Genomic DNA, 14,481 nt, shown 5'->3' with positions numbered 1-14,481 from the left:
TCGTCATAATCTTACGTCGACATTAATCCGATTTCTCACCAGACTAGGCGTCTGCGTAGACCGCAAGGCTACCGACGTATCACGCTAGAGCGCATACCTAGACGGGTGGTCTCTTCAATTCAGCAGACTCACCATATTACACGGTCTTATGATCATGCCTCGATAATATCTGGGTCTCCTCAAGCAGAAATCTCGTTAATTGACGATCGTCTGTTCTACTGATTGGTATTCGATGGTCTTCAGAGTGGTAGCGCCTTCTCGTGAGTCATCTGTACGGTTACTTAATAAAAGATCACCATCTTGGCTTTATTCAAAATACACCTTGAAGACGATTACCTCACCTCGCCCACCGTGTAAAATCTTAGCTGCTCTTTAGCGCTTTTTATCGGTGAAAATCGATAAAAAGACAATGTGTCAGTACGTCTTGTAGAGAGGTAGAGAGATGGTCTTGAGGCGGCGGCGCGCAAGAGGACGTTCCGACGCCTTGAATAAACATAATGACAAACGATCGCTAATCAGTTACGCCAACTTGGCGGATATAAATTAGCGTAGTGGCGTTGGCGTTTCGGCCGTTCAAAGGCTGTGTGTTGCTAAATATAACTGTCGAAAAATTGTCTATTTGGCAATAAAGAGCGATGGGAACATGTGTTTAATTTATCAATAATGAAAATTGCCTCTTACTACAATATAATAAAAAAAATGTTTTTTTAATTTTAAATCAAATTTTAACCACCTGCACAATTAATACAGAGATATAGATTAATACGATACGATACCAATTATGTACTATATTCCTTTTTAAACCACTCAACACGATTCCCCTTTTAAAAGTGGTTCCGAAACACATCGTTATCACTTTTAAGTGGTAAACAGTCGCCACATTAAATACATTTACGTTTTTAAATTGAATATATTTTTCAGTGCTCATCTTCACATGTTTTTATTATTAATTAATTCTTATTTATATATGATTTCATTTCCTGATCTATGGAAATTCACAAAAGTCACCCCTATTCATAAAAAGGGTGACAAATTATATATAAATAATTACAGACCAGTCGCAGTGTTGTCAGCTCCTACTAAATTATTTGAAATAATTATTCATAAATATCTCTATAATCACTTTCGGCAAGTTTTGTTAGACCAACAGCACGGGTTTCGTGTTGCTCGTTCCACTGTTACTAATCTTCTGTCGTTCACCAAAACGGTGACAACTTCTCTCGATGCGGGAATTCAAGTAGACGTCGTGTATACAGATTTTGATAAAGCCTTTGACAAAGTTTGTCATGAGTTATTATCAAAAAAATTGTCGAACCTCGGTTGCTCAGATAATTTAACTCGGTTATTTTCGAGTTATTTAAGCAATCGTAGACAGTTTGTAACCTATGGTGGACGATTGTAAAAATAATATTTTACCCCTTCGGGGGTTCCTCAAGGATCCAATCTGAGACCTCTGCTTTTTGTGTTATTTATTAATGACATAAATACAGCAATTAAAAATTCAAAAATTCTTCTGTACGCAGATGATTTAAATTATATAAATGCATTCGATCTGTTGTGGACTCCTTCTCTCTACAAAATGATTTAGACTCTCTGTAGAGATGGGCTTCCATTAACCGTCTGCCCTTTAGTGTCGGAAAGTGCCATACTGTATCATTTTCTCGATCCCGTTCGCCATCAGCTTATTTCTACCATCTCGGTGGTAACATTCCACTAAAGATCTCGGAATCACTTTCGAGAGAGTAATGGAGGTTCTCTCTACACATACACGACGTCTGTGATAAATCTTCCAAGATGCTCGGATTTGTTATGAGGAATGCCTTTCACTTTGACGATCTGTCAGTTATTCGCATCCTCTATGACACCTTAGTTCGTAGCATTCTTGTATCGGGATCTATAATTTGGAATCCCCGAATAACCAAATATTCCCTTTTAGTGGAAAAAATTCAAAAAAGGTATTTAAGATACCTTTACAAAAGGACATTTGGTTATTATCCGTACTTATATCTCAGCGCCTTTCTTTTAGGAGCGTTGGGATATGATTCGCTGAGTTCTCGCAGAAAGCTGTATGTCGCTAAGCATTTTTTCAAATTACTAAAAGGTGCTGTCGACAATCCAGCTATTCTCGAGGAATTTCAGTTTTGGGTTCCGGAATATTTTCAAGAATCACGTTCGAGACCTCTTTTGATGGCCGTTAGGGCTAGGACATCCGCACTTGCCGACTCGCCTATAGCTGTGGCCATCCGGCTCCCTTATACGCTGGCATTACATATTGACTTATTTAATGTTAGCTACTAGGATCTGATCCAGTTTGTATCATTTAATTTTAATATTATATAATTTTTTGTTATGTTTAAGTATTGTTATATTTATGTATATATACGTTTTTTTATGTTTTATAAATTTAAAATTTGTTTTCGACCATCGTGGCACATTGGGGTAACCTGTTAGGCCACCATTTAATAAAAATCACCTTCAAGTGATGCAGATTTTTTTTATTTATTGTAAATATTCCGTCGTAACGTGACTGGCGTTAGCCCAATGCAACTGTGTAAACACAATCAACAACTGTTAATTAAGTAGTGAGACACTAGATTAAAAATCAAAGTATGTAAATCAGTGACATTAATGTATTATATAACTACATCTTACAATCAATATATGTCACTGCGCATAATTTTATTTTATTTATTCACAACAATATAAATATGCGAGATAAGGAAAATTTAAGAAAACATGTGTTTATCGAATGGAATTATGATTAAATAATAATCACTAATTCCGATCTTGAAATTGAAAAACACTAGGATTTAAATAGGATTCTGACCCAGGGCATCAATTATATATTTATCAGCATCAATATATTTATCTTATGTCAGATTTTATTTTAAAATAAAAAACTAATGTTATATTTTATTAAATAAATTGTTAGCTTATCTCAAGTATGTAAACTAATAAAAAATGAGTTTTTTTTAAAAAGAGTCATTACCAGTTTTTCCTCTTATTGATTTTTCCATTTACCTAATCATGCTAATTGATATATAAATATTATAAAACTTGCTTTTTAGTTTGTGTGCAAAACAGTTATTTTTTATTATCGGTTTTGATTATATTGACTTTGGTAATAACGAATGTTACACAAGCAATCCTTCCATTGTGTGTATAACGTACAAGTAATGCAATCTGATGCTTTATTAACGATTGTTTCATTGTCTAATAGTTCAGATTCACCTTGACGATAGTTACGACAAAGTTCAATTACATAAAGTCACTTTGCCATATTTCACTCCACGTGAATAATCACCGATCTCTAAATGGAGTCATTAAAGACTACTCACTCAGTCGAGCTTTCTTGGTACTAATATATATGCTTCCGCGTACTTTGCACAATATGATACGATTTTATGCATCTGATAAAAATAGTTATTTATACATTGTATATGTATATACATATATATATTCACATTAACAGTTCAATATTATTTTTTTAATATAATCTTATTAGGCACGCAGTTATCCATATAAGTGACACATAACTAATTTATAGTCCAATTATAATGACGTTTTGTGAAAGTGATCCTCGAACCATATAGAGATACTGTTGATCATTCAAAATAATTGCCAATAACAGGTCATCGCCGTGGAAAAAAAATAAGAAGGATCTTACAGTCATTGTTTTGATGGATGCGAATTATTTTGAAGCTCTAATTTTCTGAGAAGCAGACGGACCTCACACGGGCGTATAAAATCAAAAAGGCATGCTCTAAATTGCCATAACCTTGGTATATAAGGCTCTCATGGGATGTAAGAACTTTGAGACAATACGCCGGTTTCGCCAAAGAACCGATTTACGATCGTATCGCTCAATAAACGCATTGAGTTTTATTGCATTATGCTAATTTGACGGTTCGATTAACGTATGTGAGTGTTTTGCATTAAAAGTGCACTTCCTCGTCGGTCGGTATTGTGAAAAAAATGTATGTCATCGAAGCACAATTAAGGTAGTTCCCTCATATGGAATTTCGACATTTTTAAGATGGTTGTCCGACGCAAAAACTCGGCGTTGAAAGCTCGTAAAGTTCGCAATGGCTCTGGATATTTATAGAGGTTGACGACCAAAATACGACCTGATCCATAATCGGAATTTAAACTGACTATAAATAATCATTTTATAAACAAATATGTATTATTCTTTATTGTGAGTGACTAACCATGTATTTTATTTATTTCCAGGTAAACAATTAATCAGACTATAGACTGGATATCAATACGATCTGGTATGTACATATTAATATATTTTGCATAAAAAGATTTTTTATGGGTGTAACAGGTGTTACGGTAAAAGCTCTACAGGTGTTTTTGGTGACATTTGATTAAGCCGTAATGCGATACACCCCTTAAATGGAATTCGGACGCTAGTAATTTTCCGCATCGTTGAACTTTAGTTCGGTTTAGGGTTCGTTGGTTAAAAATAACAATATTTTGATTTAGCGCCAGTTGTCGTCAGTGCGTATTATTTATCTGCAATAAAACTGGCGACTTTCGATAATAAATTAAGATTATGTTGTTCTATTGATTTTACGTAATATAAGAAGCGTGTCAAACACGCAATCCGCGTGCCATATACGGCACTCTGACAACATGTTTGCGGCCCGGCCCGTGCATCTCTGAAGTTTTTCGTTTCATTTATGTGTAATATTCAATTATGTTGTTATATAATGCATTTTTCATGTTTGAGAATAGTATGTCAATAGTAAAACATCTGTGGTGATTTTTCTGTACCATATCACAAGTACTATAATATCGCGTTTGTAATTTACTTTTCGAATATAATCACAACAAATGTTTCTAATCAGTAGAATGAATTTGCAAGTCGAAATTTCAATGCATTTTACATCCTCCGTTCTTAGAATATCATTAATGTATGTCTTATTTCTTGGGATTTAATATTAAATTTACAATTGTATATCACGAAATATCCAAGGTATGGTCACAGCTGAGCTGTTATTGCATACCGACTAAGTTTCGGCATAGTCAGTGCTGTTCTTGATCAAACAATAATTCACTGCCTTTCGAGTCGCATTTTAACCCGTCGGCGACGCAAGGGCGCCGAACCGACGGCCTTGGGACCAATTAAAACCCCCATTCCTAACGTTCCGCTCGCGTAATTCGATACAGGCATTCCGATAAGACTGTTCATAAATCACGATTATAAATTTAAATGCGAAACACCGGCGGCGACAAATGAGCCGGCTCGGAGACAAAGAGGAAAACTGGAAAAACGACAGAAAAAATGTTGACTGAATGCACATCTGCATTATAAGATTAGAAAATATGCATTATTTAAGACAACAGAACACATATATTTTAGATGGATACTACTAATTAAACTATTGTCCTAATTACTCAATTTTCCTCGTTGTTTCCAGTAACTCTCAAAAAGAAAAAGTTAATAATAGTTTATTTTCAATCTTGGGGTAAGGATTATTTATTATATGCTGATGACCTGAAAGTGCTTTAGAGTATTCGCACAAATTCGAATTCAATCTCTTTACAGAAAGACATGTAGGTAAGAGTCACGTTGTGACATTTTCCAGGTCCTCTTGTCCGGTGGAATTTTCTTATAGTTAACTCTGTTAGTAATGAGTTAATTTTACATATTTTTCCAAAATTATTTCTGTTATTAATTTATTATTATTATTTTATATTGCATTAAAAATAAATTATAGAAATAAATCTATGCTTCGATTTATCTTATCTATTATAAAATTTCGATAATTTATTTCACTAATCTATTATATATTATTATTTTATAGCAAGACGGAGGTTTTCAAAATTTTTTATAAAATATTTTTTTATGGTAATTTATTTCATTTATTGGTACTATTTTCTACATAAATCATTTACATAATTTTAAATTTAAAAATGTATTATTTAATTATAATGTTTTTTATATATATTCAGTTATATATGTAGATATATAACTATCTGGGGAACCTCAAAACAGTGAAAGATCGACCACCGTACATGTACGGCGATACTCTTCAAAAGGTTAAGGCAAGTGGCGTAGCTTTCTCAATGTAGGAGGGCCTCAAATTGATGAACACTTAATATAAAAAATACCAGAATTATATAATAATAATTTTTCGCGATCATCAAAAATAATATACTCACTAAAAAATACGATCAATGTCCGGCTGGCTTTCGCAGCGATGTCATTTAAAGAGTTCTGCCCCCCCCCCCTTAGCAGTATTTTTAATTGTTAAATAACAACCGTTTGCCCCCCCCCTCCTAAGTATTTAAAATTGGTTTACAACCGTTGCAATTATGAAAACAACTAGTGATTTTAATGTATTCAATTCACAGTTGCATTCAGAGCAGGTAGTAAAAAAATGGACAGGGATTTTCAAATAACAATATGCATACCGTATATTAAATATTTTTTATATGTATAGTTTTTTTTTTAAATTCTCGAGAATTTTGTATATATTTTTTTTTTTTGAGAAATAGAAAACAAAAAAATTAAAATATAAATAATTTAGAAGTCCATAATTTATCATAGCTAAATATAAAAAAATCGTTAATATCTGATATATTATTACAGTTGAAATGATCGTTTAAATTTACATATAAATTGGGCTGTTTTATAGTTGTGGTAAAAATATTTATGAATTTAAAAACAAAATTTTCAAGCCTGTCGCTTAAACAATTTATTTATTGAACATATTTTTTTTCAAAAATGTTTTTATTCATATAATGTTCATCAACTCAAGGGTCTAGGATAAACCTTTTCTTTAACTCTCTCCTTATCATGAAAAAAAATCAGCGCTCCGGTGATGTAAACTCAGTGTACATGTAAAAATTAAAGTTTTTAAATTAGATTATCATAAATATTGTTACGAAATTTTGATGTATTATTCATGAAAACAATTAAATGCATTAGACATCACAATTATTCTATATGAATACTGAGTATTTAATTACAAAATAATGTTTAAAACCTTTGTATGAATCACAAAAGCACTGTATTGGTAAATTAATAATTGATTTTGCTAACAATATTTTTATTATTATTATATACATACTTATTTATATATATTTAATACTTAATATTTTATACTTAATATGTATGAGCTAGCTCGATTTTAATTATTCATCACACTGCGAGATTAGGAAAATCTTAGAAAATCTAATCTGTAATGGTCGATCAAAATTATAGTTATATAATAATCACTAATTTCGATCTCCCAGACACGATATAAAATAAATTGAAAAGCACGTAGTTTCATATGGGATTTAAACCCAGTTTTTTTTTGTATTCGTGACTATGGTGTTTATAATATACATAATACATAATTATATAATGATCTATAAGTGTATCACGTAAGAAAATATTAAATGTTACAAACGCAACAAAATATTTCGCTAAGAATGGCGACAAATGCTCAATGGTTTGTCCGAAACTCAAATATACATAAAGATTTGAAAATATACACTTTACGCGATTATTTCGATAAACTTAAAGTAAATTACCATGACAGAAATAAAAATCATTCTAACCCATTAGTTAAAAACCTTAATAAGATAACATAAATATTTAAAAAAAAAAATGCTAGCTAATTTAATAAGAAACAAAAAGTTTTTTTTTCCTTACTTTTTTTTGCCCTAAAAAATAAATAAATTTAATAGATACCCAGGTAAATGGCTTTGACGAGGAACTGGAAAAAATAAATATTAGACACTGTAATCTTAAATGTTAAACTTTTATTCGTCAGATTTATAGTGATATTGATATAGTAAGATGACGTGTGTACTCAGTGTACATCATAGTGTAGAAAATGTTAGTTTCCTGAAAATATAATTAGCTATTTTTGTGTTATGTGTATATAACATGCATTTATGTAGAGAAATAGTTAACTAAAACCTTGTATTGATAAATAACGATATATCGTATATGTAACCCATAATAAACAAATCCCATAGATTGTGGGATAATCAAATCAATGTCGACGTGTGTGTACAGGATGCTTCAGAATGCATTGACGCGTGTGGATTTATTGGCGAAGACATTAACGATAAAGATCAACTTTGATCGATTGATTCTAATCGATGTAATGTAGTGAATGTGACGCTAGATTTACTAGACGTAAAACATCGTTTGGATACGTGTGATTCTCAATGTGTGGTCCGTGGGCGGTTTGACTGCTTTGTAAATGTATCTTGAGTACATTTATGTTGAAGTTCAAAATTCTCGCTAAGCATATAATAAAATTATATCGATCTGAATTGAAGGATACGTTTGTAAGAAGATTTTGAAGTACTGATAGCGCTGTAGCTCTTTTATGCAACACCTGTTGTTGTATTATAGCAATAGATAAACAATAATACTAATAATCATTCTTTGTCAATATTATTGAAATCAGTTTTTATATATCAATATTTATTAATGGTTATTCAAGATCATGTTATTAAAACAGCTGTTGAAATAACGCCTTTCGTCTCAACTTTTATACTTTCAATTTCGTTTTCGTATTGCAATATCCAATAATAGGCTCTCTTATAAGGAAAATGTTATTGTATAATATTGTTATTTATATCATAAGCATTAATTTATCGGCATCACTCGGTTTGCTCGTGTCATTTTAGCATAAAACTCGTTCGTGCATCGTATTTGACCATATCGAGAAGGCACACAATCTTATATGAGATAAATTGTTCAGCTTAGTCACTGGATGTTAAATAAGCCGAGAATTTATTAAACTAATTTAGATCTTATATGGATAAAAACAGAGTGTGAATAATGATAACGCTATGCATTGTTTGCGAATTACCATCCATCTCTCATTTACTGCGTGTGGGCAATTGAAAACAATCAGCAAAGTGTCAGTACGGCGACGTTTTAATTGCTTTTTTATTAATTAACATTCAAATAGTATTGCAGTAAAATATTGTAATGATTTTGAACCGTTTTTCGTGTGGGTCTGACTCGATTTCGGCGTGGGCTAATTTTTAAATTATTTATTTTTAATTCCGTATTAATGTGTAATTAAAAACGTATATTGTCGTTATAAATAACGTTGAATATTAAACTTGTGTACACACCATTATAATTCATACATTGTCTTAACCTTTCTTGTCAGGCTGAATGATGGACTGCCGAGTGATGTTTTTTAATTATGTTATACATAAGATTTTTTCACTGTTTAATATGGATGTTTCAATAGCACGTTTCATGCAATAAATCTTGTATGGATTGTTCGTGTTTGATTTATTTTGTTGATTATTATTTTTAATGAGTGAATAACTTAAGTTGAGCGCTTCCTTTAATATATGTATGTACATAGGCGCGGTATGTAATTCGTTTATAATTTTTAAAACGTACTGTTGCAGATTTTTAGAAAATATCACAAACTAAAACACGATCTACACAGTAGCCACACATTCCCATTGTGTTAATAAAATATAAGGACGGAGTAGCGTAGTTCATAACGTCTCAGACTAGTAACTCTGATGTTGCGGGTTCGAGCCCCGGCAGCGGCACTCGAATTTTTATTTATAAAAAATGCACTATTATTTTAAAACCGACTCAGCTGCAGTGACATCTATTGTTTACAAACTATATTACACATACAAATTTATAATTATTAATATAGATGTCACTGATTCTCAGATTTTCAGTCTGGTGGTTAATACTTACTTGTAAGTGTTCATTATATCTGATTGACCCGTTGTAACGCATCGGGCTTACGCCTGTCAGGTTACAACGGAAGTTTTAATAAAAATAAATAAAATAAATACATATTATTATAAATTAGCGGATTATAAATTTAACCTAATATGATGTTGTTTTGCATGTTGTTGATTAATCATGCTGTTCTGAAGTTTTCAAGGAGAGTAAAGTCTTCAATGAAAATCGGCGACTCCCTCATTAGCTTCCAGGTTCAAATTTTATAGCGAAAATTTTTGAGGAGAATTTAGATTCTTCTAATAAAACTCTGATGAACTTTGATGATAGATACGCTTTAAAATAATCTGTTATTTTTAACTGTGACTGACGAAGATCGATATTATCAGCATTTTGACTGCCGGTGTACTATACAAGTTATATATATATATATATTGGTGGTTATAGTTCTCGGTCGCGTCCACTATTCTTGCCTGTTAAGTCTAGAACTGGAGCACTTCCAACTCTTCTCTGGCCAAGGCTATTCATCTGCTCAATTCTGTCCATAGTAATATTGACATTTTCTCTTGCACATATGGAGTTTTGGTTCAGTTCGTATGGGACAATGCACACCTGTTGAGGTGATTTGTGTCTGTTGTTTTGTCTTGTTTATATTTGTATGTATTATGATGTATTAGTACTTTTGACTGTCGTGACGCATTGGGTTTGCCTGTCAGGTCACGATGGTTATAATTTTAATAAATAAATAAATAAATATGATTAATGTTTTTAAAACACTGGATTCTACCCTATTTATATTATTTTAATTAAAATTATAAAATCATTTCATCTTAAAATAACTATAAAGAGGTTTGGTAGTCAAGCATACGTTCGTTACTTAGCGAGTGACATCAGCTTCACATAAGTCCATATAAATCAGTGTTTCTCAAACTGGGGTCTGTGGTCCCCTAGGGGACCATGAATGGACCACTTAGTCAATACATAATATATTTTAAATAGTCAGTATTATCTTAACAGATTGTCGGTATAATAATAAATGGTCATTATCAGGATTTTTTTCACAAAAAAATAATTAAATAAAAAAAACTCTTTTTTCACTTTGTATATAAAGTAATAATTAATAATTTAAAAACGTAAATCACAAAAAACCGAAGGTGAAGTGGTTAACAATAGTATGTATGTTAATTGTAGTTAATTTTAAATTTTAAAATGGTCCGTGAACTATAATTTTTTTAAAAAGACCTTCATGCAAGAAATCATAAAAAAGTTTGAGAAATAATGATATATATGGTCATATTTGATTCATGTTCGTATCCCTACAAAAGTAATATTTCAACATAATTTAGTCAAAACATAAAACTTTTCGCTGACTTTATCTCCAAATCTTCTTGTAAATTCAGATGATTCCTAGAGTTTGTCTTGATTAATAAAATATAACTGAATTCAGATGTAAATACATAACTATGTCGTTGACAATTAAATGAAACTCATAGTCTTTAATGTTTTCTTTTAGAATTGTGACGTCACATAGTTATTTTTAAATAAATTACACTAAACCCAAACCTAACATAATGATAGTTGAAAACATTACGCAGCTAATGGAGGTCAAATTGAGTTTTATAGACATTTTAAAGCAGCATATAATTTCTCTATCATCTATAAGTTAAATTTTGTTTTTACTAGTAAAAATATTTATTTAAAATGTATTTGCATATGATTTCACTGAACGTCAGTGAAAATATAACTTTAATTTATATACTTTTTATTCATTTAAAATTATCTTCTAATGTCACTACCTGCGTTGGTGAAACCTTTCCATTGAAGAAAGTACGTGATAATTGTTTCTATAAACAAAATATGCACATAATATAATAAAGAGCGTTTGTTTTAGGGACATCTATGTTCTAACCGTTAGAATCTAACGCATTGCGCTCATATTCTTGCGCTTTACAATCATAATTTTGCGCTTGTAAATTCGCACAGTACTTGTTATTTTAATAAAATAATAAAATCTTATATTTTATTGTTTCATAAAAATATTTACCCTCAATATCTCAATATACACTTCATAATACGTTCTTAAGAATTAAAAAGGTTAATTGAAGTCGAATCAAATAGTACTTTAATATTAAATTAAAACAGATTTTTAACGCTGAAAATAATTCGCTGTGGAATGTGTTATTATCAGCTATTTTTAAAATAGGAAAGTACATGTCCTTACTCACTAATATTTGGCACGTTTATTTTTTAGTTCATACCAACTTTGGCTTTCAATAAACATCTTTACAATCCGCATACCGCTGCCGTCTTTAGCGAAATTTTATTACTAGAATATTAATCTTGATTTATCAGATTGTTAAAAATGGATGTCAGATGTGATTTTGAGTAATAAATTATATACTTTTGCTTTAAATATAACTATACTACTTTTAAGCGTTGCATTCTATTATATTATATATATTACAATATAAAATGATTGTGTTGTTTTTTTTTAAGCTAAAGTTCAAGGATTGTTACATATTTATATTTCATTGCTTATTTTAAAATATAAATCTATACATACTTCCTATGAAGATAAATATTTTTTCTATTGTATGTTCAACTGAAATATTCCGTGTTATTGTGCCGTGCAGTACAACTTTTTATTTAGTGTTTTTTTTTGTATTGGTCAGTTTGTCGATATGGTCATTTTCGCAATTACACACCCAATGAGAGAGTCGGCGAACGGTTAAAATGCTAATTTCCTCGGATACGCCTTGTTAACACGGCCAATCGATACTATTACGCGTATTTGCAAGTTGCAGATTATCGCGATAGCGCGCGGTTAAAGTTAACCGATCTGCGCTAACCGCTCCTTGGCGCACCGATACCGATCTTCAACGTAGCGATTCTCAATATTTCACCGTTGGAGCGTATCCTTTATAAATAATAAATTTCCAGAAAAAATTAGGCCCAATTTTACATACCCACATTTTACAGATATCCCAAATTTCATTTGGAGAGAAGGGTTTCACAGCCTCTTTCTCCTTTTCTTAGAGGAAGTCTACTCTTTTGCCTCGTTTTATTGCTCGCGATGCAGATCCATTAGTTCTTCGGTCCATGTTCCTTCACCAGGATTCTGCATTTTCATTTGTTGCTTCATGGTGAATTTCTATTACCATTCGGCAAACCGATTATTTTCGCATTCATCCGTTTTAATAATTTAGGCTATAAACATTTGTATATTTATATATTAAAAAAATATGAATAGTATAGAGTATTTTAGTAAAAAAAAAGCTTCCCACCTGAATCACACGAATAAATAAACATTTTACTGGAAACCAATCACAAGAGTACAAGGACGGGATATGTAAATAAAACCTCAGTTTATTTTGGATCCTCGTATAGGGCTCGACCGTGTATTTATGTTCAACTGTTGTATACCACACGCGAAACGTTTTCAGGTAGTATATCCATTTTTTTGTATCGTTTCGCAGTTTCAAATTCGCGCATAAAAATGTAAACGTCGCCGATTAAAGGTATTGGCCATATATCGACTCGGATGTGGGAGCTCGACCGCAATCGCAAAACACGCTGCAGAATCCATAAAAATCCTAAAATAGCCACGGAATCGAATGTCGCCATATGTTTATAGGACTGTTTCTCTTTTTTCCTCTCTTATTCAATGTTATATATGCGTATTCTCGTCTCTCGTAGCCGACCAGCCGCCTTTTGAAACACCGAGACCGGTCCGTAGAAGGGTTGACTGGTCTGCTAGGCGTTTTGGACGACTCAGATTTTTTGTATAATTTAATTAATCTCTAAAGAGAAGATCAGATGATAAATAAAAGCATTCAGATGAAATATCGTTATAATATCAGAAACGAATAAAAGTAATTTTTATTTACAAAAATATTTTAAATATTAAAAAATAAAATTAAAATAGAAATTTCATTGTAATCTCTTCGTTGATCAATGACACATATTCAGATATGTTGTTATAGTCACATATTTTTTTAAAATAAACCATTTAATCTCAATGATGAGATTGTTAAGTAACTATTTGGAAAAACCATCGTAATTTTATTGTTTTAATATTCGAACTTAATTTTATTTATGATATGAACACATAAACATTGACGATCTAAAAATTAAAATGATTACTGATTTTTCATCTCTACAAGATGAGCATTGATAAATGTCGCATTTATTTATTTATTGCAAATTTTCTAATGCAACATGACAGGCATTAACTATACTCCACTACTTCAAAGTTAGTGAGACACTAGACTGAAATAAAAGTTTGTAAATCAGTAACATTTATTTTATTAATTATAAACACTGCATGACTTGGCTCATCGATCTTTTTTTAATAACTCATCAACCTAAACTGTAACGATCGATTAGAATTATAATTATATAATACGCATTTATTCGAATCTCTCTGATATAATAGTCATTAAAAAAACACCAGGGTTCATATGGAATTCAAGCCTAGATCTTATAGGTATGAATCACCGACTTATACATGTAAGATCTTATTAGAGTTAGATTTTCTTAATGAAAAATTCTAAAAAAAATCTTGGATTTTTAATTAATGAAAATTTTAATTTAAATCTCACTTAGTCAATATTTGTTTTGTGCTCTTTGATGATAAATGTAAATTATCTTAATATTGTTGCAGTCATAGTATTTTATATATGGAGACCTGGCAATGCTTTGCTATTGCTAAATTTGAATTAAATAAATACAATTGAAGTGCAATACAAATTTATTCATTAAATTAAAATGACATGAATTGATTTGTGTAAAATATT

The 14,481-nt window shown here is 31.0% G+C and overlaps 1 protein-coding gene and 1 long non-coding RNA gene across 2 annotated transcripts in view; one reads left to right on the top strand and one right to left on the bottom strand.

The window, feature by feature from the left end:
* LOC148238523 (uncharacterized) overlaps positions 1–700 on the bottom strand; it is a 3,094-nt gene extending 2,394 nt beyond the window's left edge. Inside the window, exon 1 of the long non-coding RNA XR_015809683.1 lies at positions 1–700. This exon is cut by the window's left edge and continues 529 nt beyond it. This is a non-coding gene — a long non-coding RNA (uncharacterized LOC148238523).
* Positions 1–14,481, top strand: part of LOC148238520 (GAS2-like protein pickled eggs) — a 161,264-nt gene that overhangs the window by 68,506 nt on the left and 78,277 nt on the right. The window lies entirely within an intron of this gene.

The sequence above is a fragment of the Plectrocnemia conspersa genome, unplaced genomic scaffold (assembly GCF_051122295.1).
Source record: "Plectrocnemia conspersa isolate PC_06_02 unplaced genomic scaffold, ASM5112229v1 ptg000001l, whole genome shotgun sequence".
Lineage (NCBI taxonomy): Eukaryota > Metazoa > Arthropoda > Insecta > Trichoptera > Polycentropodidae > Plectrocnemia > Plectrocnemia conspersa.
Note: the sequence above shows the minus strand (reverse complement) of the source record. Positions and strands in the feature narration are given on the sequence as shown.